The 24,764-nt window shown below is 39.3% G+C and overlaps 1 pseudogene; it reads right to left on the bottom strand.

Moving 5' to 3' along the window:
- Positions 1 to 13,518: 13,518 nt before the first annotated feature.
- On the bottom strand, positions 13,519 to 13,879 carry LOC102398149 (annotated as a pseudogene).
- Positions 13,880 to 24,764: the final 10,885 nt, after the last annotated feature.

Raw genomic sequence — 24,764 nt, 5'->3', positions numbered from 1 at the left:
GGTTCACGTATTGCTGAAGCCTGGCCTGGAGAATTTTGAGCATTACTTTACTAGCATGTGAGATGAGTGCAATTGTGTGGTAGTTTGAGCATTCTTTGGCATTGCCTTTCTTTGGGACTGGAATGAAAACTGACCTTTTCCAGTCCTGTGGCCGCTGCTGAGTTTTCCAAATTTGCTGGCATGTTGAGTGCAGCACTTTCACAGCATCATCTTTCAGGATTTGAAATAGCTCAACTGGAATTCCATCGCCTCTACTAGCTTTGTTCGTAGTGATGCTTTCTAAGGCCCACTTGACTTCACATTCCAGGATGTCTGGCTCTAGGTCAGTGATCACACCATCGTGATTATCTGGGACATGAAGATCTTTTTTGTACAGTTCTTCTGTGTGTTCTTGCCATCTCTTCTTGATATTTTCTATTTCCGTTAGGTCCATACCTTTTCTGTCCTTTATCGAGCCCATCTTTGCATGAAATGTCCCCTTGGTATCTCTAATTTTCTTGAAGAGATCTCTAGTCTTTCCCATTCTGATGTTTTCCTCTATTTCTTTGCATTGATCACTGAAGAAGGCTTTCTTATCTCTTCTTGCTATTCTTTGGAACTCTGCATTCAGATGCTTTTATCTTTCCTTTTCTCCTTTGCTTTTCGCTTCTCTTCTTTTCACAGCTATTTGTAAGGCCTCCCCAGACAGCCATTTTGCATTTTTGCATTTCTTTTCCATGGGGATGGTCTTGATCCCTGTCTCCTGTACAATGGCAAATTATACACAATAACTAATTTAAAAGCCAGTCTGATATTGAGGTCTCTGACCCTCCCCGCCTAGTGCAAAGGTGCCCAGTGGCTTCTTACCATCCTGCCTCGAAGGAGAATCACACTTATTTCTCAGAAACTCCCTGGAAACGATGTGAATGAAACATATAATTTGCATACTGTGTTCACCTGCTCTGGGACAAGAGCACAGGACACGTCCCATCCCTCCCACTGTGATACACTTGAATATTAGGTGCAGAACAGTCACCAGGGGGTTGATCTTATGCATGCATGCCCTTTACATAACTCAGCCTCACATCTTAGGTGAGGTCCAGTTTTTTGAGAAGGACATAGGAGTTGCCCACTCCCTTCACACCCACCCCAAAGACCAGCTCTATATGCTCAGAGACTCTCCTAGGGATCCCAGGAAGTGAAGTGCTCATCATTTTTTCTGACATTCACCATGTCTGAATTTGTGAGGGCCTCTTTCATTTGATAACTGAACCCCAGTAAAATCACCAACAAAACCACTTTCTAATCTAAAGTGTGTTTGGGTAACTTCTTAGTGTCTGGCAAAGCTGCGTGGTTCTCTGACTACATGGTTCTCTGACTTTGTTCCTCTGCTTGACCACTGGAATCTTCAGCTGATATGCTTGATGAGGTGCCTATGAACACTCCTGATGCTGAGTCTTTGGGTCTCCTTGTGGTCCTGAAAGCACTGTTCATATGTGCTGCACCACTGGTTCTCATACTGAGGCATGGTGGCTCTTGTTGGTACCAGTAAGCAAGAGTGTGGGTAGGAGGCATGGCAATGGGACCTCACAGGCTAAGGAAGAGGGGGAAGTTGGAAGTGGTGCCAGCTGGTAAACTCAACTTTGCGTGCTCTGATGAAGGCCAACTCCACCAGACTTTTTCTAAGTGTAGTGTTCTAGGGCCTCATGGGTCTCCTGGCCTGTTTGTCCCATAAGCACTTGAAGAAACTGAGAAGGCATTTCAGAGCTCCACCAGCCAACCCAACTGGAGACTTCTCAGGGCTCAGAGTGGGCTTCCCTGATGGCTCAGATGGTAAAGAATCTGTCTGCAGTGAAGGAGACCCGGGTTTAATCCCTGGGTTGGGAAGATGCCCTGGAGAAGGGAATGGCAGCCCACTCCAGTATTCTTGCCTGGAGAATTCCATGGACAGAGGAGCCTGATGGGCTACAGTCTATGGGGGCACAAAAAATTGGACACGACTGAGCGACTAACTCTTTCTTTCACTTTCAGGGCTCACAGCAGGGTAGGCAGAATTGGGCTCTGTTAAGTGAACCTGTATTAAGTGGGTGGTCCCCTCAGTCCTCACTCAGTGTCCTCCCTGTGACTCCTAGCAGTTACTGGGATACTCACTGTACTGACCTGAGGCCATCTCCCTTCAGACCAAGGCTTTTATCTTTCTGAAACTCCAAAAAGGAAGTGAGGGAGGCACCTCATATGGTCACCTCCATCTGGGTCCTCCCAAGGCCTAGACTCTGGGGGAACACCCTCTCTTTGGGGGTAGGCAATGGCACCCCACTCCAATACTTTTGCCTGGAAAATCCCATGGATGGAGGAGCCTGGTAGGCTGCAGTCCATGGGGTTGTGAAGAGTCGGACATGACTGAGTGACTTCGCTTTCACTTTTCACTTTCATGCATTGGAGAAGGAAATGGCAACCCACTCCAGTGTTCTTGCCTGGAGAATCCCAGGGACTGTGGAGCCTGGTGGGCTGCCATCTGTGGGGTTGCACAGAGTCAGACACAACTGAAGCAACTTAGCAGCAGCAGCAGCAGTCCCTTCACTGCTCATGCTGGTTGCTCACCCTGACTCCTGACAGAGTATGGAATTCCTCTCTTTGCCTAACAGGGTCATCCCCTTCAGACCTCACTTCCTTGAGTTGTCTGAGGAGAAAATAACACGGGACAAAGAAATATAGGACCTGGTTTTTCATTAACAGGATGTCTGGCAAATCGACCTGTTGGGGAAGTGAGGGTCCTTAGCTTGAAACTCTGTCTGGGCCTCCCAGGTCTCACAGCAGGGATGGAGCAGGCCTCTGAAGTTCCTCCCTTCTGGAGCTATATTATTCTCAGTTGATATGGGAGGTATTTGGAGAAATCATGGTACATGGTAAAAAGCAGGTTTGAAGATGTACCAGGGACCTATTAGGGAGGGAATGACAGCAATGACAGGTGGAACATCATACTGTACCAGCCTGTCTTGCTGAGACATTGTTACAGGGAATCAAATGTACCCCCTCAACAGTGCTGGAGTGGTACTGACATCAGTATTTTCAAAAACAGGGCCTGTGAAATAGTATTAGGTGCTATTCATAAAACAGGCAAATCATTTAAACAAGGTTAAGTTCTAGTTTTGTTTTCACTGCAAGACTTCCCAAATCACTCAATATGCCAATACGTACTGAGAAACCAAGAAGGATAACATAGCGTGATGCGTTTTCTTAACATATTTGACTATCAAAACATGTCCTCCTGCCATTTTTTTTTTCACACTGATTCTCAGGACTTTGGCACTGAACATTTTGGAGGTGCTGTCTGCAATATTCCTGGCAGATCTTCAGCTTATGTTTTTCTGCTATTTTCAGTGACAATGTAGTGGCCCTTGGATGGGGCAAGAAATACAGGCCAGGGACATTTTCAAAACAAAATAGCTGTTTTAGTGCCAATAAAGATGATATCTAAGACACAAGGAGCTTAATAAGTGACTTGAAATATTAACTCTTTATATTTTCCAGAATTTCAAACCACATCCAAAACTTGCTTGACATATTTGATCACTGAGAGACATACTCTAAGGGTCATATGTTAACTATGCTCAGTTGTTCAGTTGTGTCCAACTCTTCGCAACCCCATGGATTATAGCCCACCAGGCTCTGTCCATGGGATTTCCCAGGCAAGAATACTGGAGTGGGTTGCCATTTCCTCCTCCAGGGGATCTTCCTGACCCAGAAATCAAACCTTTGTCTCTTGTACTGGCAAGCAGACCACTGAACCACCTGGGAAGCCCATGTTAACTATAGATCATCCCAAATTCACCAAAGAATGATACTATATTATGGCTACTCAAAGGAGAGTAGATGTATATTTTGTAAGAACCCAAAGCTCTAAGGGGGATAATATGCTTGAGTCAGCCCAGTTGTAGGGGACCTAATCAAAAAAGGTGTGAATCCAGGGTAGGCGCTCAGGCTCAGTGGATAACAGGAATGTTTGGAAACCACAAGAGAGAAATTCCATGTTAGGAACCAGTTTTGCATAGTGGAAGTGGAATGTGGCAATGGATGTTACATGAATGCCTGTGATTCATCCAAGTGGTACAGTGTACTGTGTCCTTCAAAAGACCTGATTCTGGACTTCTCCAGATGTTAGGGTTGAAGTTACTGGTATCCTCTCTGCTATTCTTACAATGACCAGTTAACTCCAAGTTCCTGCAGAAGACACACATTGTAGATCTGGGAAAGGCAAAGGCAGAGAGTAGAGACAGGGTTTCAGAGCCATGACCCAGAGATGCCTGTAGAAGTGTAGAGTACAGCTGAAAGCGCATATCCACTTTCCTCTTTACAGTTCCAATAAATTTAAAAACGAAAATAGTTTCCCAGGCAAAGCTATAACACAAACCCAGTCTTTATCTTGTGATCTGGACTTAGGCTAGCCAGGTAGTTAGAAATGCATTGATTTGATCAAGTTACTTTCTTAAATGCTGCATTTCAAAGGATTTCAAACAAAAGAGAAACAAGGTAGGGGTTCAAGATAGCTGACATTAAAAAAAAAAACAACAGCATATGAGTAACGTATTTAGAGCTATATTAATGCATCTTCTGAGTAATTTTAGTATTCATTAGTGTCTTCTTTCAGTGGAACAAAACTCACGCCTGTCGTTAATATATTGTTTTAGTCATGTACTAGCTAATTAATAAAGATATTAAATAGAACCATTTCTGAAATCTGTGCCTCTGGCATATATTTTAGCAAACCCTCTTCAATAGGATTTTAGTATTTTAATATTTCCCTCTATGACATTTGGATATATATATATATATATATATATGATTTTATAATATTATAAAATCATTCATCAATGAACTGAAACAAGGCTTTGTGACTTTACTAAAGTTCTCTTCATTTAAAAAAAAATCTTTAGGTATCCACTGATACTGGGAGACAGCTTCAAGTTTTATAATTATGTGCTACCATATACCAGTCTTTCCTTATAGAGCAAGCAACCCAGATCAAAATAAAAACATCTCCATCAATGTTTAAGTGGATTATCAATTTTTCAAAATCCCAGTTTAGTTTTAGAAAAATCATTCTTACATTTCTGCTGATTTTTCCATCTCGTTATAAAAATCTATCCCAGAATATTAATGTTTCAATTGATCATTAATAGAGAGGGAGGGAGATAGGAACAGCACAAAGAAAAACAACAGTATAATCTCCACTACTCAGAGGCATCAGCTGTCATCAAACTATTCTTTCTATTTGTTATCAGGCAGTTTTGAAAGACTCTGAAAAAATCTCAGCTTGGCATACACAAGCCACCTAGTGAACAATGGCGGAATGCTACCACCTAGTTAGTTCCTTTCAGTTTGCAGATGGCTAAAGAAACTCAGCCCCTGGAAAAAGATTGCTGCACTTCAAATTATTCCTCCCTATTTTTCGTCATGCACTTCAAATTATTCCTCCCTATTTTTCGTCATCCAATGACTATGACTGCTTTGATTATGGCAGGGTTTTCCTTAAGCCATTGACAATGATTTTTCTTTGAAAAGAAGAATCCTACAAAGACAATAGCTTGAAAATTGCATATGCTATTCAGAGAGCAACAATAAAGGGAAACAAAAATCCAGTATCAGGATTTGAACTTCAGGCTTTGTTAGTGATGGATGTGAGGAATGTAATATAGAATGCAGAATGCAATTTTTCTTCAGACTTTAATATCTACTAAACACTCAATGACCAAGGGGCCTATATTTGTTAGATTTAATGAGTTGGATTGAATGTGACATTTGTGACTGAAAGCAAGAGGTCTAGATGAGATGTCTGTAAGTTCTGGATTTTATCAAATGTGCATTCAAGTCAAAATTGATAGAACCAAGACTTCCCTGGCTTTCAGCTTTTTGCTGAAGATGAACACGTAGGTAAGCTATTTAAAGAACAAAATGGAGTCCACATGAAGAGTAATGACAAAAAACACTAAGTAGTCAATATCCAGAACAATATCAAATGATCAATGAAGGATACAAAGATATTGTTGTTTTAGTCGCTCAGTTGTGTCCAATTCTTTTGTGACCTTACGGACTGTAACCCTGCCAGGCTCCTCTGTCCATGGGATTCTCCAGGCAAGAATACTGGAGCAGGTTGCCATTTCCTCCTCCAGGGTATCTTCCTTACCCAGGGATCAAACCCACGTCTCCTGCATCTCCTGCATTGGCAGGTGGATTCTTTACTGTTGAGCCACCAATATAAATAAATAGGTGTTGAAATTAAAGCAGCACTGTTTTAATTAGGGCTCTGTTTAAAGGAAGTTTTGTTGAATTCAGAGTCTATTCACATGTCTAGAATGCACAGTCATGCTGCAGAGACTCACACAAATGATGTAGGGAAAGCAGAGTTTGTGTGTTGGAGCGAGTGGGATGGGAAGTGGGAACATTGGAAGTAAATAAAACAACCAGACACTGGGGGAGTGGTGAGTTCTTTCCAGTCTCTCAGCATTAGTTGAGGAAAAGCAGCGGGCAACAGAAATTGCGAGTTCTTAAAAAGAATGGGCTCCATTTCTGCCTTAATCAAAATCACTTGGGAAGTTGATTCAGAATACACATTTCCAGGCTGAATCAGGAGCAACCTTGGAATCTGGATTTTAAAATAAGTCTCAAGTGAATCTGAGGAGAAGCCACACTGTTAGCCACTTTGATGTCTTGTTAGCACTTCATTTATTTTTTATTTTTGTTTGTTTATTTTAATTTTAATTGGAGGCTAATTACTTTACAATACTGTGGTGGGTTTTGCCATACAGTCACATGAATCAGCCATGGGTGTACATGTCCCACTTCCCTCCCCATCGCATCCCTCAGGGTCATCCCGGTGCACCAGCCCTGAGCACCCTGCCTCATGCACTGAACCTGGACTGGCGATCTATTTCACATATGATAATATACATGTTTCAATGAAGTTTTAAACTTTTAGAGGTTAAGGCTTTCCCAGAAGATAAGGTATTTTTCAGTTAAATTCAAGCATAATAATTGGAAGTCCATAGCTATCCTGGAACTTCTATGAACATTTTTGGTGATCATTTTCAACTGCTGAGTTTTCCTTCAGTAATGAATATTTTCTGGCTAGCTGTGGACATTTATTAAAATACAAGCCTCACACTGTCCAAATTGTGACAGGATGAATAAAACGAGAATGGCTCAAAATGTTACTTGAAACCCTCCTAGGGCACTATTAATATTTAGAATTTTTGGTAGGTAAGAATAAAAACAGGTTTTAGGTCACACAAAATATTCTTTTTCCATTCCTTTTTAAGACTTCTCCATATATTTATTTATGCAACCCTCAATGGACATGAGTTTGAGCAAGCTCTGGGAGATAGTGAAGGACAGGGAGGCCTGGTGTGCTGCAGTCCTCGGGCTCACAAAAAGTTGGGCACAACTTAGCAACTGAACAACAAAAAAAAATATTTATTAACCTCTTTTTACTTTTATCTTTATAATTTTCTTTATATCCTCACATAGCTGAAAGTAGTGTCTGTAGTTTATGTGTATAGGTTACATTTCATAGGTTACATTTCAGTTGTTATTTAATTGTTCATGCATTTTTCCCTCAAATAAATTTCCGGGAGGAGGAACATAAATCTACTTTTTTTTTTAATTTTTTTAAAATTTTATTTTATTTTTAAACTTTACATAATTGTATTAGTTTTTCTAATATCCAAAATATTTAAAGTTAATATTTTAAGTGTAGTACACTCTCAAAATGACTTACCCAATGAGTTTTTTTTAAACACTGAATTTTCTCAGTTGAGAAAAGTATATATACATGTGCTATTCAATATATTAACCATTAGTCACATGTGACTATTTAAATTTAAATGAATGAAAATTAAATAAAATTTTAAATTCAGTTCTTTAGCTGCATTATCTGTGTTTGAAGTATTCAGTAGTTACAAGTGAAAGTCACCCAGTCATGTTTCTTTGCAAACCCATGGACTATACAGTCCACGGAATTCTCCAGGCCAGAATACTGGAGCAGGTATCCTTTCCCTTCTCCAGGGGATCTTCCCAACCCAGGGATCGAACCCAGATCTCCTGCATTTCAAGAGGATTCTTTACCAGCTGAGCCAAAAGGGAAGCCCAAGAATACTGGAGTGAGTAGCCAATCCCTTCTCCAGGGGCAGTAATTATATAGGGCTCTCATATTGGACAGCACAGATATAAAACATGTCCATTTATGTAGAAAATGCTGACCTGCATGAATTGTTTCCCCTTTCCCCTCCCCACTTCCCTCCTCTCGCCCTCTCATTCCTCTGTCTCTGATACAGAAGCATTTCATTGCTCTAAAAAATTCCCTATGCTCCAACTATTCATCCTTTTCCCCTTCTTCAACACCAGGTAACCACTGATCTATCTATTGTTTCCATAGTTTTGTCTTCTCCAGAATGTCATATAGTTGCAATTACATAGTATGTAGCCTTTTCAGATTGGTTTCTTCTTTTTTAATTAAAAACAATTTTGTTTTTGCCCCACCACACAGCATGTGGGATCTTAGTTCCCTGACCAAGGATCAAACCCAGGCCACATGCAGTGGAAGTACAGAGTCTTAACCACTGGACTACTGGGGAATTCTTTCAGATTGGCTTCTTTCAGGTGACACTATGCTTGTAAGTTTCCACCATGTTTTTTCATGGCTTCATATCTCATTTCTTGTTATCACAGAATAATATTCTATTGCGTGACTGCATCACAATTTGTTTTTCCACTCACCTACTGAAAAACATATTGGTTGCCTCCAATTTTGACATTTATAAGTAAATCTTCCATAAATACTCCTGTGCAGGTTTTTATGTGAACATAATTAACAATGCATTTGGATATGTCCCAAAGAGCATGAATGCTAAAATACAGCAAGACTATGTTTAGCTTTGTGAGAAATTTCCAAACTGTCTTCCAAAATGGCTATACCATTTTACATCTCCACCAGCAATGAAGGAGAATTCCTGTTGCTCCATATCCTCACCAGCCTTAGATGTCGTTAGGGGTTTGGATGTTGGCCATGATAGTAGGTATGTAGTAATATATCACTGATATTTAAATTTATAATTCTCTAATAACATATGATGTGGAGCATCTTTTCATATGTGCCATATTTGCCATCTATATATTTACTTTGATAAACTGTCCACCAGCTTTTAAATTGGGTTGTCCATTTGTTGTTGTTGTTGTTGTTGAGGTTTAAGGGTTCTGTATATGTTGTGGATACAGGTCCTTCATCAGATGTGCTTTTGCAAATATTTTCTCCCTGGGTATGGCTTGTCTTTGCATTATCTTAACAGAGTATCTTTTGCAGAGTAAGTTTTTCATTTTAATGACATCCAATCTAGCTATTTTTTCTTTCATGGAGCATGCTTTTAGCATTGTATCTAAAGACTCATTGCCAAACTCAGGGTTACCTAGATTTTCTCTTCTATCATCTCCTAGAAGTTTTATATTTTTGCATTTTATATTTTGGCCTATGATTCATTTTGAGTCAATTTTCATAAAAGATGCAAGGTCAGTGTCTAGATTCATTTTCCTGAATGTGAATCTGCAGCTATTAAGCCCCATTTGTTGAAAAGACTATTCTTTTCCACTGGATTGCTTTTGCTCCTTTGTCAACAATTAGTTGCTTATATTTGTATGGGTCTATTTCTGGGCTCTTTGGTCCATTAAATTGATTTGTCTATTCTTTTAACAATACCACACTGTCATGATTACTGTGGCTTTAGAGTAAGTCTTGATTTAGAGGATTTTCAGTCTCCCAGCTGTGTTCTTTTAGAGTGTTGAATTGGTTATTCTGGATCTTTTGCCTTTCCATATAAACTTTATGACCAGTTTGTTGATATCCACAAAGTAAATTGCTGGGATTTTTATTGGAATTGAGTTGAATCTATAGATTACATTAAGGATAACTAACACCTTAACAGTATCAAGTCATCCTGTAGAAGAACATGGAATATCTCTCCATTTATTTAAGACTTTTGATTTCTTTCATCAGTTTTCCTTACATAGACCTTATAAAATTTTATTATATTTATACCTAAGTATTTTAATTTTTTGCTGCTAACATAAATGATATTATGCTTTTTATTGTTAAATTCCAAAAGTGTACTGCTGACATATAGGAAAGTAACAGACTTGGCGCCCTTGCAACAATTGCTTATTAGTTCCAGAAGGGGTTTTGGTTAATTTTTTTGACATTTGTATATGGACAATAATATCACCTGCAAACAAAGAGAGTTTATTCCCTTCTTCTCAATCTGTACACATTTTCCTTAATTTTTTATCTTTTTTATTACATTAGATAGGACTTACAGTATAATTTGGATAAAGAGTAGTGAGAGGGCACATACCTGCTTTGTTGCCCATCTTAGGGGGGAAAGCATCTATTTATAATTTCTCATCAATAATAATGATGTTAATTGTAGCCATTTTGCAGATTTTTTTTATCAAGTTGAAGAAATTTCCCCTCTTTCTGGTTTACTTAGAGTTTACCATGAAAGGGTATAGTATCTTGCTGAATGCTTTTATTGCATCTATTACTGTGATCATATGATTTTTCTTCTTTACCTGTTAATGTAATGGATTACATTAATTGACTTTAAAATTTTGAACTTCCCCTTGGATATCTAGAACACACGCTGAGTTTTGGGGTATAATACTTTTTATATATTGCTGGATTTGATTTCCTAATATTTTGCTGAGGATTTTTAAATCTATGCTTATGAGAGATATCCATTGGTGGTTTTCTTGTCTTGTAATGTCTGTGCCTGGTTTTGGTATTAGATAATGCTGACCCTCATAAAATGCATTAGGAGGTGTTCACTCTGCATCTATTTTTTGGAGCAGACTTTAGAGAATTGGTATCATTTGCTTCTTAAATGTTTGGTGATATTCAATAGTGAAGCCATTTGGTATGGAGACACAAAAGACCCCAAATAGCCAAAGCAATCCTGAAAAAGAAAAACAGAGCTAGAGGAATCAGGTTCCCTGACTTCAGACTATGCTACAAAGCTACAATCATCAAAACAGTATGATACTGGCACAAGAATAGAGATATAGATCAATGGAACAGGATAGAAAACCCAGAAATAAGCCCATGCACTTATGGTCAATTAATTTATGACAAAGGAGTCAGGGCTACACAATGTTGGAAAAACAGTTTCTTTGATGGATGGTGCTGGGAAAACTGGACAGTCACATGTAGAAGAATGAAATTAGATCATTCTTTAACTCCATACACAGAAATGGGCTCAAAATAGATTAAAGACCTAAATGTTAGACCGGATACTGTAAAACTCTTGGGGGAAAACATAGGCAGAACACTCTCTGATATAAATCACAGCAACATCTTTTTTAATCCATCTCCCCGAATAATGGAAATAAAAGCAAAAATAAACAAATGGGAGCTACTTAAACTCAAAAGTTTTTGCACAGCAAAGGAAACAATAAACAAAACAAAAAGACAACCCACAGACTGGGTGAAAATATTTGTAAATGATGTGACTGATAAGGGATTAGTCTCCAAAATTTATAAACAGCTTATGATATTCAATAGCATCAAAACAAACAACCCACTAAAAAAATGGGCAGACACCTGAATAGACATTTCTCTAAAGAGGACATACAGATGGCCAATAGGCACATGAAAAGATGTTCAACATTGCTAGCTATTGCTGCTGCTGCTAAGTCACTTCAGTCGTGTCCGACTCTGTGCGACCCCACAGATGGCAGCCCACCAGGCTCCCCCGTCCCTGGGATTCTCCAGGCAAGAACACTGGAGTGGGTTGCCATTTCCTTCTCCAATGCATGAAAGTGAAAAGTGAAAGTGAAGTCGCTCAGTCGTGTTCGACCCTCAGCGACCCCATGGACTGCAGCCTACCAGGCTCCTCCGTCCATGGGATTTTCCAGGCAAGAGTACTGGAGTGGGGTGCCATTGCCTTCTCTGTTGCTAGCTATTAGAAGAATGCAAATCAAAACCACAATGAGATATCACCTCACACCAGTCAGAATGGCTATCATCAAAAAATCCACAAATAACAAATGCTGGAGAGGGTGTGGAGAAAAGGGAACCCACCTGCACTGTTGGTGGGAATGTAAATTGGTACAGCCACTATGGAGAACAATATGGAGGCTCCTTAAAACAAGTTAGAACTACCATATGACCCTACAATCCCATTCCTGGGCATATATACAGAGAAAAACATGGCCCCAAAAGATACATGCACCCCAATGCTCATTGCAGCACTGTTTACAATGGCCAAGATATGGAAACAACCTAAATGTTCATGGACAGAGGAATGGATAAAGAAGATGTGGTACATACATACAATGGAATATATCACAGCCATTAAAAAGAATGAAATAAGGCCATTTGCAGCAACATGGATGAACCTAGAGAGTGTCAGACCAAGCGAAGTAAGTTAGACAGAGAAGGAGAAACATCATATGACATCCCTTATACGTGGAATCTAAAAAGAAATGATACAACTGAACTTACTTAAAAAATAGAAAGAGACTCACAGACTTTGAAAACAAATTCATAGTGGCAGGGGGGAAGGGATAGTGAAGGACTTTGGGAAGGTCATGTACACACTGCTATATTTAAAATGGATAACCAACAAAAAACTATTGTATAGCACATGGAACTCTGCCCAATATTAAATGCCAGTCTGGATGGCAGGGGGGTTAGGGGGAGGATGGATAAATGTATATGTATGGCTGAGTCCCTTCACTGTTCACCTGAAACTATCACAACGTTGTTAATTGGCTATACCTCAATACAAAATGTTTTTGGTGTTAAATTTTTTTTATTAAAAAAATAGTGAAACCATTTGGGCCTGGTGTTTTATGTTTTGGAATGTTATTAATTACTGATTTCAATTTCTTTAATGGTTATAGATTTACTCAGATTATCTATTACCGCTTGTGTGAGTTTTGGCCGATTTTGTCTTTCAAAGAATTGGTCCATTTCATCTTTTATCAAATTAGCGGTTGTAAAGTTGTTCAAAATATAGTTGACCCTTGAGCAACATGGGGGTTAGGGATAGTGATTCATTGTGCAATAAGAAATTCATGCACAACTTTATAGTTAGCTCTCCACATTCATGGTACTGCATCCAAGATTCAATCAACTGTAGATCATGTAGTGCTGTTGTATTTATTGGAAAAAATTTTGCATGGTTCAAACCAGTGTCATTAAAGGGTCAACTGTATTTTTAAATTATCAGTTTACTGTCCATGGGATCAGTAGTGCTGGTTTTGCTTTCATTTCTGACACCAGTAATTTGTGTCTGCTCTCTTAATTTTCATTGATTTATTTATTTTTACCCTAACCAGCCTTGATTTTAATGGAAGAGCCCCGGTACCTGGAAGCACCTCGCCTAGCCTCTCAGTGGAGTGGGAAGGGGCAGGGAATTGGAACTCAGAGGCTCACATCTTAGACAAGGGCTGATGGTAAGCCTAGGGAGAGGCTACATGGCCGTGGAGAGTCCCTTAGTGCGGGTTTTCAGCCATGAACATGCCCCTGGCCCTGCACAGGATGGAGACATTGGCAGCATCACAGAGGTACTCCTTGGATGGGATCTCCAGTATGGCTGGAATGCAGTGCCAGAGGGCATCAAGTGCGTGCCTGCACCATCTCTGCAATGTACTGGTTGATAAGGATGCTGCTGATGTCATCCTGGTTTAGAAACTGCCGGAATGTGTCTTCAGTTTCACTGATGATAGTATCTTTCTCCATCACCAGGAAATTTGGGTGGTGGTTCTTGTTAAGCACCCCTATGCCACCCAGCAGGAAGCCAGTCATGGTGTCCTCGTCTCCCATCACTGCCATTAGCTTCCCCCTCACCGCCATCTTCACAGTCAGCAATACTTTAAACATTTTACCTTATTCTCTTTTTGTTTGGATGGTTTCTGAAGGTAACCCCAGTTGAATTGTTCTTATTCCTCTATAGGTAAGGCATTATTTTCTCTGGCTTCTTTCAAGATTTTCTTTTTATCTTTGATTTTTTGCAGTTTGAATATGATATGCTTACATATTGATTTTGGGGGGTATTTATCCTGTTTGTTGTGCTCTGAGCTTCCTGGATCTGTGGATTGGTGTCTGTCTTTTATTTTTTGAAAATTCTCAGCCTTTAAAACTTCAAATATTTCTTCTGTTCCTTTCTCTCTTTCTGCTCCTTTCAGTATTGATATTACACACATGTACCCTTTTTGTAACTGTCCCACAGTCCTTGAACATTCTGCTCAGTCTTTTTCATTCCTTTCTGTTTGTTTCTCAGTTTTGAAAGTTTCTATTGATATATCCTTAAGTTAACTTATTCTTTTCTTTATGAATCCATCAAACACATTCATCATTTCTGTTACAGTGTTTTTGATTTCTAGCATTTTCTTTTGATTCTTTCTTAAAGTTCCATCTCTCTTACCTTCCCTATCTTTTCTTGCATTTGTCTACTGTTCCCTTGGGAACACTTAGCATATTAATCATAGTTATTTTAAATTCTCAGTCTGATAATTCCAAACTCTCTGCCATATCTGAGTCTGGTTCTGATGCTTCCTTTGTTCACTCAGATTGTGCTTTTTGTCTTTTTGTATGACTTGTGATTTTTAAAAATTGAAAGCCAAACATGATGTATTGGGTAAAAGGATCTGAGGGAGTGTGAGGTTTAAATTTATCTGACTGGGAAGCAGTAGGCTGTGTACACTTTTTGCTGTAATTGTGATGTCAGAGGCTAAAATTTCCTCTAGTGTTATGGCTTTTTCTCTCTTTGTCTCTCCAGTTCGGAGGGCAGGAGTTTGCCAAGGAGCTCCATTCTCTGTTGAATACAAGAATTGTTGATTTTTTCCTTGAGAACAGTTGTTTTCTTGTTGTGAGTACTTCTAAGTTCTTTATTTGTCAGACCTAAAACTGGAAGTCAGAAACATCTCTTAAGAGCAGATTTTCTATTCTGACTTAACAAGTGGATTTCAGTTACAACCTTTTTAGGTGGGAGGGGACTTGGCCTTAAATTTTCAATTTAATTCCTACTATCTGTATTCTCCAATGTATTGTTGATTGTAGGTTTTGGCTTGCTTCTTTTGAGCTCTAGATTGCCAATGGCACATGTTAATTTTTGAAGAACATATTTTGACTTTTAAGCCATGATAAATTATTCTGAAATTTCACTCCCCAAAGTCCCCCAGTATTTGGCAGCATCAACTACCTCAGCATTGGAGACAAATGACTGAGCGTCTTAATTTCCAATCAGCTTTTTAGTTCCTTTGGTCTTAATCATGACCATATATCCAAGATTTATTTAATGAAGGTCTGAAAGCTCTTGCTTCTATTTGAAATTGCAATATCCAGGCATTTGGGATATTTGGGGCTTCCCTGATGGATCAGCAGGTAAAGAATCCACCTGCAATGCAGGAGACATTGGAGATGTAGGTTCAATCCCTGAATCAGGAAGATCCCCTGCAGGAGGAAATGGCAACCCACTCCAGTATTCTTGCCTAGGAGACCCCATGGACAGAGAAGCCAGGTGGGCTACAGTCCATGGGGTTGCAGAGAGTCAGACACGACTAGAGCAACTTAGCACACAGGCATTTGGGATAGAATGGGAAATCATTTTTTAGCCTGGTTTGCTCTATTCTGTTGTGTTGGTAAATAATTTCTGCCTCATGGTAAGAGGTCTTTGCTGTGGAATGAATTGTGTACCCCTAAAGTCATATGTTGACTTTAGTCAAGATGTAGTCATAAGCACTACAACCCCTCCACCCCCCCACCCCCTGCCATGAGACTGTATTGGAGATAAGGCCCTTAAGGAGGTGAGAGAGGTCAAACTAGGTCATCAGGGTGGAGCTCTAATCTGATAGAACTGGTGACTTTATAAAAAAGGAAGAAACTCTAGAGATTCACCTCATCTCATCTCATCCCATACCCCTATCCACCCCACCAGCAAGAAGATGGCCTTCTGCAAGACAGAAAGAGCCCTCACTAGACACCAAACCTGACAGAACTTTGATCATGGACTTCCCAGCCTCCAAAAACTGTGAGAAAATAAATATCTGTTGTTTAAGTCACCCAGTACCTGGCCCTAGAAGACCAAGACAGTCCTTTGTTGACTAATGTAACTGGGTTTACTGAGAAGTTTCAGCTTGGTGGAATCTGAAAATAAAGTGGCTGTAGTGTTGCCAGTTACTGTACTGTCTTCTCTAGGGGAAGAATCTCCTATCCAGTGATGAAGGAATCTCCTATCCAGTGTTGAACCTCCCTTTCCAGCGCAGCAATATGATCTCATGAAGATTCCCTAGTTTTGTGGCCACTATGGGGTGTTAAAATTTGGTTTGAATTAAAGCATTAACTTCCAAGTTTAAAAAAAAAATCTCATCTCCTTTCCTTATCTTCAGGTGAGGCTTGAGTGGTGGTCCTGACTATGGGGTTTGAGATGAAAGGTGTTGGCAGGGTCTGGCTCTGAGACACCTCCTTCCGTTTTTTAAAAAAAGAATTATTTTTGGTCACACCACGCCACATGTGGGATCTTAGTTCCCTGACCAGGGATCAAACCTGGATCCCCTGCATTGAAACCATTACATCTTAACCACTGGACCACCAGGGAAGTCCCCTTCCTCTTTCTTTAAAGCTTAATCCTCATTGTGGCTATTCCAGTTTCTCTCATGTTGACAGGCTGAAGATGCCCTCTGTGCGACAATGCCTAAATACTGATCTGCTTATTGGACATATATCAAGGTTCTTCATGAGTCTCCAAGAAGCCCTACTCTTCTGCTGCTCTCTGACAGAAGAGCATCCCATGTAGCAGAACATCCTATCGCCTCTTGTTGCTAAGGTGCCTCATCTGATAGCCAGCCTCCTTGATTGGGCTATTAGCAAAATTGCTCTAGCCAGGTAATCCTGGCCATGACCACTGGAAATTCCTACATTTCCCCATGCCAAAAGGGGGGGGATTCAGGCCGCTCTATTGCCTCCCTGTCTCTTCAGCCATCCATCTGTGCTTAACCCTCTTCTTCTTTCTAACATAAGCACACAAATGAAACTCTACACTATGTTTAAGATTTTAACCTATATTCAAAGAAATCTTTAGGAATAATGAAGACTCCTTAAAATGGAGACCAATTAATGACCTGGTGTAATCATTTTTGTAAATAGTACCTTATCCTCTAATTCTTAAATTGTTATTCAACATCCACAGGATAAATCTTTTGCTTCATTCAATAAATATTTTCTGAGCACCCAAGGTGCACAAGGCACATAAATAAAAACGTCCAAGACTGTTCCTACGTTCAACATATTTAAGGAGAGGTTTCCCTGGTAGCTCAGTGGTGAAGAATGTGCCTGCCAATGCAGGAGACACAGGTTCAATCCCCGGTCCAGGAGGAGCTCACATGCCACTGAGCAGCTAAGTCTATGGGCCACAAATATGGAGCCTGTGCTGTAGATACTGGGAGCCACAACTACCGAGCCCATATGCCTAAAGACTGTTCTGCAATAAGAGAAGCCACTGCAACGAGAAGTTGTGCACCACAATGACGAGGAGTCCCTGCTTGTCACAAATAAAGAAAAGCTCACACAGCAAAAAAAACCTAACACAGTCAAAAATAAATAAGTTAAATTATTTTTTAAAAAATATCTAAGGAGAGCTAAAACAGGTACATAAATATTTTTAATCTCAAGGGAAAAGATGATAGGTGAAGAGAATGTTCAGTTCAGAAAATTGATTTTATAGCCACTGGAAAGAGAGTTTCCTGTTTAGTTCAGTTCAGTTTAGTTGCTCAGTCGTGTCCAACACTTTGTGACCCCGTGAACCGCAGCACTCCAGGCCTCCCTGTCCATCACCAACTTCCATAGTTTACCCAAAATGTCCATTGAGTCAGTGATGCCATCCAACCATCTCATCCTCCGTCATCCCCTTCTCTCCCCCTGCCCTCAATCTTTCCCAGCATCAGGGTCTTTTCAAATGAGTCAGCTCTTCGCATCAGGTGGCCAAAGTATTGGAGTTTCAGCTTCAGCATCAGTCCTTCCAATGAACACCCAGGACTGATCTCTTTTAGGATGGACTGGTTGGATCTCCTTGCAGTCCAAGGGACTCTCAAGAGTCTTCTCCAACACCACAGTTCAAAAGCATCAATTCTTTGGCACTCAGTCTTCTTTATAGTCCAACTCTAACATCCATACATGACTACTGGAAAAACCATAGCTTTGACTAGACGGACCTTTGTTGGTAAAGTAATGTCTCTGCTTTTTAATATGCTGTCTAGGTTGTTCATAGCTTTTCTCCCAAGGAGCAAGCGTCTTTTAATTTCATGACTGCAGTCACCATCTGCAGTGATTTTGGAGCGCCCCCCCCCAAATAAAGTCTCTCAGTGTTTTCATTGTTTCCCCATCTATTTGCCATGAAGTGATGGGACCAGATGCCATGATGTTCATTTGTTCAGTTTTAAGCCTGTTTTTTCATTCTCCTCTTTCACTTTCATCAAGAGGCTCTTTAGTTCTTCTTTGCTTTCTGCCATAAGGGTAGTGTCATCTGCATATCTGAGGTGATTGATATTTCTCCTGGCAATCTTGATTCCAGTTGTACTTCATCCAGCCTTGCATTTTCCATGATGTACTCTGCATATAAGTTAAATAAGCAGGGTGACAATATACAGCCTTGATGTACTCCTTTCCCAATTTGGAACCAGTCTGTTGTTACATGCCCAGTTCTAACTATTGCTTATTGACCTGCATACAGATTTCTCAGGAGGCAGGTCAGGTGGTCTGGTATCACCATCTCTTGCACAATTTTCCAGTTTGTTGTGATCTACACAAAGACTATGGCATAATCAATAAAGCAGAAGTAGATGTTTTTCTGGAATTCTCTTTCTTTTTTGATGATCCAATGCATGTTGGCAATTTGATCTCTAGTTCCTCTGACTTTTCTAAAACCAGCTTGAACATCTGGAAGTTCATGGTTCACATACTGTTGAAGCCTGGCTTGGAGAATTTTGAGCATTACTTTGCTAGTGTGTGAGATGAGTGCAATTGTGCAGTAGTTTGAGCATTCTTTGGCATTGCCTTTCTTTCGGATTGGAATGAAAACTGACTTTTTCCAGCCCTGAGGCCACTGCTGAATTTTTCAAATTTGCTGGCATATTGAGTGCAGCATTTTCACAGTATCAGCTTTTAGGATTTGAAACAGCTCGACTGGAATTCCATCACCTCCACTAGCTTTGTTCATAGAGATACTTCGTAAGGCCCACTTGACTTCACATTCCAGGATATCTGGCTCTAGGTGAGTGATCACACCATCATGATTATCTGGGTCATGAAGATCTTTTTTGCACAGTTCCTCTGTGTATTCTTGCCACCTCTTCTTAATATCTTCTGCTTCTGTTAGGTCCATACCATTTCTGCCCTTTATTGTGCCCAAATTTGCGTGAAATGTTCCCTTGGTATCTCTAATTTTCTTGAAGAGATCTCTAGTCTTTCCCATTCTATTATATTCCTCTATTTTTTTGCATTGATCCCTGAGGAAGGCTTCCTTATCTCTCCTTGCTATTCTTTGGAATTCTGCATTCAAATGGGTATATGTTTCCTTTTCTCCTTTGCCTTTAGCTTCTTCTCTTTTCTCAGCTATTTGTAAGGCCTCCTCAGACAGCCATTTTGCCCTTTTGCATTTCTTTTTCTTGGGGATGGTCTTGATCACTGCCTCCTGTACAATGTCAAAACCTCTGTCCATAGTTCTTCAGGCACTCTATCAGATCTAAACTGTTGAATCTATTTGTCACTTACACTGTATAATCATAAGGGATTTGATTTAGGTCATACCTGAATAGTCTAGTGGTTTTCCCTACTTCCTTCAATTTTAGTCTGAATTTTGCAATAAGGAGTTCATGATCTGAGCCACAGTTAGCTCCTGGTCTTGTTTTTGGTGACTGTTTTTGCCATGGTTAAGATGGCGGAATAGAAGTACATGTGCTCATCTTCTCCTGCAAGAACCCCAAAATTGCAGCTAATTGTTGAACAAGCATCAACAGGAGAATGTTGGATCCCACAAAAAAAAGATACCCCATGTCCAAGGGCAAAGGAGTTGCCCCAGCAAGATGGTAGGAGAGGTGAACAGAGTGTTAAGAAAATTCAAAAAGGAATAAATAACTCTATTTTGATTTATCCAGGAAAGACTTAGACAACAGGACATTTGAACTGGGTACGAGTTGTATATTCAGAGAAAGAAAAGGTATTCTAGATTACAAAACAAAAACATACAAAGAAAAGCACTGAAATGGAAAAAAAAATCATTTGAAATTTTGGAGGGAAAGATATATATAATATATATATATTATATATTTATTAGTGTGTATATATATTATATAGAGATATATAGATTTATATATTATATATGTAACCTATATCTATCTATATATATATATCTCTCTCTCTATATATATAATATATATATATATTAGCATATCCCTCTTTCATGTTAAAGTAAATACTGGAAATAGAAAGATACAGAAATAAAAAGAAGGCATGAAGGAATGACAAGGAACTTATTAAGCTGTTGGGGTTTTAAACCTTTAAGCAGGTTTGTATAGCACTTTGCACAGAGTGGATACTGAAAAGATGTTTTAGCAACATGACTGCTAAATTCCAATTAATAGACATTAGAATAAAGAGTTTTGAAAGTAGCATTACATCTTTTGGGGGCTTCCCTGGTGGCTCAGTGGTAAGGAATCCGTCTGCAATGCAGGAGACATGGGTTTGATCCCTGGGTCACGAAGATTCTCTAGAGAAGGAAATGGTAACCCGCTCTATTATTCTTGTCTAGGAAATTGCATCGACAGAGGAGCCTGGTGGGCTATGGTCCATGGAGTCCAAAGAGTCGGACACGACTGAGCAACTAACAATTTTACATCTTTTTTATTTTTTTCTCACTTGAGCAACTATTCACTATGTATGTCTAACCACCATGAGAAATACAAAAAATTGTAACATAATCTCACCCTACAAGGAGCTTAAATTTTATCTTTACCTTTTCCTGATTTGTTTTGTTTTTCCACAGATAGCAAAATAATTGATACTAATGAGCCTAATTCAAGGATAATTTATTATTAGCCACATCCCCTTCTGTTACTGTTCTTTTCAGTCCTTTCATTAAGAAAATGTGAGAATAATTTCTGACATCATGTTAACCTGAGTTGGGACTACTGGAACAGAAAGGTTTTATTTTGGCTCTTTTGTCATTAAGAGCCAAAAATGAAGATAAACTAGGTATAAGAAAGTAGGTAAAATAAGGCCCCTTTAGTACAGATATTTTAATTTTAGCAAAATCCATTACATCAGCTATTCCAGATTAATTGTTCTAATCTTTCCTGCTGATCACCTTGGGCAAGGCCTGTTTGGACAAACTTAAGGTAAAGAGAGGCTTGTTAGAACAGTCCATTCTTCAGCAGATGGTAAACACATGCTATTTAACAATATCCATGCTACCTGTAGATGTCACTATACCCTCATAATTCTTCTCAGTGCAGTGACCTATTCTTTCCCCTCCATACCCCCCACCTCAGAGTTACAGGAATGAATATTGAAGAGATGTTGAATTTCTGTTTTCTAAACAGAGCATTGAAAGGTGAGGTTTCTTGGAATGTAAAATACAAAATTGCAAATCAAGCAATCTCAGAGAAACACACAGACAGACAAACGTACACATACATGCACACACACGCATACACCAAAAATAGTGCTTTTAAAGGTAGATAATTAGATTTACCACCTATGTTTCATTAATCACTTGAATAACCTTTCAGGTTAGAAACAAGATCAAAGCAAGAATGTGACTACTGCCTCTCTTTTCTTCTCTATTTACAAATGTTCTATAAAATCTTAGCCTAAAATTAAACAAAATCATGTTTCGACAACGGTTCTCTCATCAGATCTTAGAGTTGAATAAAATGGATTTCTGTTTGTTTTTTTTTTTTTTAAAGAATGCGAAAATGACGCTTTCATGGATTAATTAATGGCAGAAGAAATTAAAAAAAAAAAAGATGCCTAGTTTTAAGAATAGGCATTTTTGCTTTGACAGCTTTTGCCTGAAAACTGGAACTGGCCAAAGCTCAAAAACTAGGCATGAGTGATTTGTTGTCCTCTTTGCACACAACTGTGTGACACAGCAGTTAACATCCAGGCTGGAGAGCTGTATAAAACATTCATGAGAGCAGCATAGGAATTTCGGGGGAGCCAAGTACTCAGTTACATTACCTGAAGTCGAATATGAATATCTAAAGATCAGGAAATGAATGGGCATGGGTGTTAAGACTTCAGTAGTTTTCACCCTGGGCATCAAATACTGGGCCCTGTATTTTGTTTATTGGGCGGTCGTGTCCCCTTTCATTAATTTGGGCCTAGGGATCACTTTATCACAGCTTGTAGCATATCAAAGTGTTCAGGTGGGAAAAGAAGGATACTCGGAAGTGATTTAGGTGTCTTACAAGGCCTAGAAGGTCATCCGTGGCATAACTACATAAGGCAGGTCTCCTGCAGCGAGAGTAATGTGGCTGGAACTGAAGAAGCAAATGATCTCAGTTTTCCAAAGGCAATGAGACTTGGAGAAAGGGAGCTCCAGTTAATTAAAATCAGCTTTTCAGGTGGGAATGTGAATGTCCAGGTTATCCTCTGGTTGATGCCGTTTGCCAAAGGGCACAGCCCCCAAAATTTCCACTGGATCAACAGGAGGATTATGGAGTCATATTCTTCTATACATAGGCCCAGAAGAGAGAAAAAAAAATCAAAGAAGAGAGAAAAAAATAATCAAAAGTCATGTAGTTGGAATGACCATGGGTGGGAAAGTAAGAAAATAAAAATGAAGTGGGGTGTGTAGAATGGAAAAGTTTGAAATAAATCCTATAGATGGGTATGGATTCAGACAAAAGTCAATAATAGCACAGTATAATTAGAGTCAAGGGTAGCGAATGCCAATGCTATGAAGGCCTTGCATTGTAGCTCTTTGTAAATATGCTTTGTACTCCTTGTTAGCAATTCCTTAAAGGGCTAAAACAGAATCTCACTCATCTTGGTTCCCCCATAGCACCCTAGCAATTCATCTGGCACCTAGTGGGTTCTCAAAAACCATTTATTTATTAAATAAACTGAAAGGGAATGCTAACCAGTGGAAAAAAACAAATAGAATGTAGGTAGTTCTTGGATGCCTTCAATAAAAAAAGAATAGGATGTCAAAAACTAGTTTGAATATCTCAATCTAGAGGTTGTGAAAAAGTTGGTGGTTTTGTAAGATATTTGGAATGCAGAAAGGAGATTCAATTTGTGTATGAGAGATTCAGTTCCTTTGAGAATGTATGGGGATGGTCCACATTTGAAGGAGGAATATAAAATAAACTGAGCTTAAATCTAACTGGTTCGACTAGAACCCTTTCTAACACCATACACACAAAAAAAACTCAAAATGGATTAAAGATCTAAACGTAAGACCAGACATTATAAAACTCCTAGAGGAAAACATAGGCAAAACACTCTCTGACATAAATCACAGCAGGATCCTCTATTACCCACCTCCCAGAATATTGGAAATAAAAGCAAAAATAAACAAATGGGACCTAATTAAACTTAAAAGCTTTTGCACAATGAAGGAAACTATAAGCAAGGTGAAAAGACAGCCTTCAGAATGGGAGAAAATAATAGCAAATGAAGCCACTGACAAAGAGTTAATCTCAAAAATATACAAGCAACTCCTGCAGCAGCTCAATTCCAGAAAAATAAAGGACCCAATCAAAAAATGGGCCAAAGAAATAAACAGACACTTCTCCAAAGAAGACATACAGATGGCTAACAAACACATGAAAAGATGCTCAACATCACTCATTATCAGAGAAATGCAAATCAAAACCACAATAAGGTACCATCTCATGCCGGTCAGAAGGGCTGCTATCCAAAAGTCTACAAGCAATAAATGCTGGAGAGGGTGTGGAGAAAAGGGAACCCTCTTACACTGTTGGTGGGAACGCAAACTAGTACAGCCACTATGGAGAACAGTGTGGAGATTCCTTAAAAAACTGGAAATAGAACTGCCATACGACCCAGCTGTTTACAATAGCCAGGACATGGAAGCAACCTAGATGTCCATTGGCAGACAAATGGATAAGAAAGCTGTGGTACATACACAGTGGAATATTACTCAGCCATTAAAAAGAATACATTTGAATCAGTTCTAATGAGGTGGATTAAACTGGAACCTATTATACAGAGTGAAGTAAGCCAGAAAGAAAAACACCAATATAGTATATTAACGCATATATATGGTATATATAAAGATGGTAATTATAACCCTATATGCAAGACAGCAAAAGAGACACAGATGCATAAAACAGTCTTTTGGACTCTGTGGGAGAATGCTATTTGAGAGAATAGCATTGAAACATGTATATATCATATGTGAAACAGATCGCCAGTCCAGGTTCAATACATGAGACAAGGTGCTCAGGGCCGGTGCACTGGGATGACCTAGAGGGATGGGATGGGGAGAGAGGTGGGAGGGGGGTTCAGGATGGGGAACACACATACACCCATGGCTGATTCATGTCAATGTATGGCAAAAACCACTACAATCTTGTAAAGTAATTAGCCTCCAAATAAAATAAATAAATTAAAAAAAAATCTAACTGGTTTGAAAGATAAGATGTTAGGAAAGAAGCTGAAGATGCAGATTGGGGATTCCTAGGTGGAGAGAACAGATGTAAATCTTCAGAATGAA

Source organism: Bubalus bubalis, chromosome X (assembly GCF_019923935.1).
Source record: "Bubalus bubalis isolate 160015118507 breed Murrah chromosome X, NDDB_SH_1, whole genome shotgun sequence".
Lineage (NCBI taxonomy): Eukaryota > Metazoa > Chordata > Mammalia > Artiodactyla > Bovidae > Bubalus > Bubalus bubalis.
This window is presented reverse-complemented; position numbering and strand designations above follow the sequence as displayed.